This window comes from Puma concolor, chromosome A1 (genome assembly GCF_028749965.1).
Source record: "Puma concolor isolate L17-30 chromosome A1, mPumCon1.1.hap2, whole genome shotgun sequence".
Classification (NCBI taxonomy): Eukaryota; Metazoa; Chordata; class Mammalia; order Carnivora; family Felidae; genus Puma; species Puma concolor.
Window position 1 is genome coordinate 24813768 of NC_141667.1, and position 1365 is coordinate 24815132.

General features: G+C 49.2%; 1 pseudogene; it reads left to right on the forward strand.

The window, feature by feature from the left end:
* The first annotated feature begins 433 nt into the window (after positions 1 to 433).
* On the forward strand, positions 434 to 1044 carry LOC112860440 (histone-lysine N-methyltransferase SETD2 pseudogene; annotated as a pseudogene).
* Positions 1045 to 1365: the final 321 nt, after the last annotated feature.

Here is a 1365-nt window from a genome sequence, read left to right on the forward strand (position 1 = left end):
CAGTGTGCCACACGTGGCAGCCCATGGGAAGTTTCTGGTTCACAGTGTGTGATGCAAAGTGATGGTGGTTCCCCAAGATTCCGGCATCACCATCTTGCCAGTGCCAGCCCCAGGCCCAGTGCAGGCACAGAATTATGGTGTTTGAGATTCAAACCAACAGTCTGTCAGTGTCCAGCAACAGTACTCTCCTACGGTCTCAAGCAACCATATATTACCAAGGACAGACTTGTCCAACTGTCTATGGCATGACATCACCCTATTCATAGATAAATCCGCTGGTCTTACAGAGTTATGCCCAGCCAACTCTTCAGTGCATCCAGGGACAACAAATTTTCACAGCTCACCCACAAAGGGTAGTGGGATAGCCACCCGCAGCAAGACTACAATAGTTTCAACAAGGCAGGCTCGGCCTTTACAGCCACCTGAAATGGTAATGACAAATTATCTCCTGGATCTGCCAACTCCCTTTCCTCCCAAACAAACTGTAAGGCCTCCCAACTAGAAGACATCCCAAGATCCAGAAGGGAAGATTTATACTACCATGTGATCACAAGGCAAACTCAGTGGGATCCTCCTACTTGGGAAAGCCCAAGAGATGATGCCAGGCTTGAGCATGAAGCTGAGATGGACCTAGGAACCTCAACATATGATGAAAATCCCATGAAGACCTCAGAAAAGCCTAAGACAGCAGAAGCAGACTCCTCCAGTGAGCTGGCTAAGAAAAGCCAAGAAGTATTCAGAAAAGAGATGCCCCAGTTCATGGTCCGGTACTTGAACCCTTACTGGAAACCTGAATGCAAAGTGGGAAGAATTACCACAACTGAAGACTTCAAACACCTAGCTCACAAGCTGACCCACAGCATTATGAATAAAGTGCTAAGTACCATAAGAACCCTAGGGACTTGGAGTACAATGAGAACGTGAAACGTAAAACCAAGGAGTACTTAAGAAGTACGTCATAAGACTGGGGGTGTTTACAAACCCAAAGAAGACACTGAATTAGTGACTTGTGGGACCAGGGTGGGAGGACAGGCGAGCAGCTAGGAGAGTCTCTGGAGAAGAAACCCTGCAGGCCTGCTGTCCCACCCCTCTGGTCAGGGCTGTGCTACTGTGACACATTGCCCTGGGAAACTGAGACCTGCAGATTTCAATTGAAAGCCACAAAAATGAGCCATCTCCAGTCATGAGCTGTTGGGGTGTTGGAGGCCATCGCAGGCAAGGCCTTAGGGAATGACCCTGCTAAGATCCTGGCCAGGCCCAGCCCCACTCCCAAACCTGGGTCTCCTCCTTGGAGGTGCTGTCAGCACACAGACCATGTGCATCCCCACTCACAACTCCTCACCCAGATGATCTGTATTATATTTT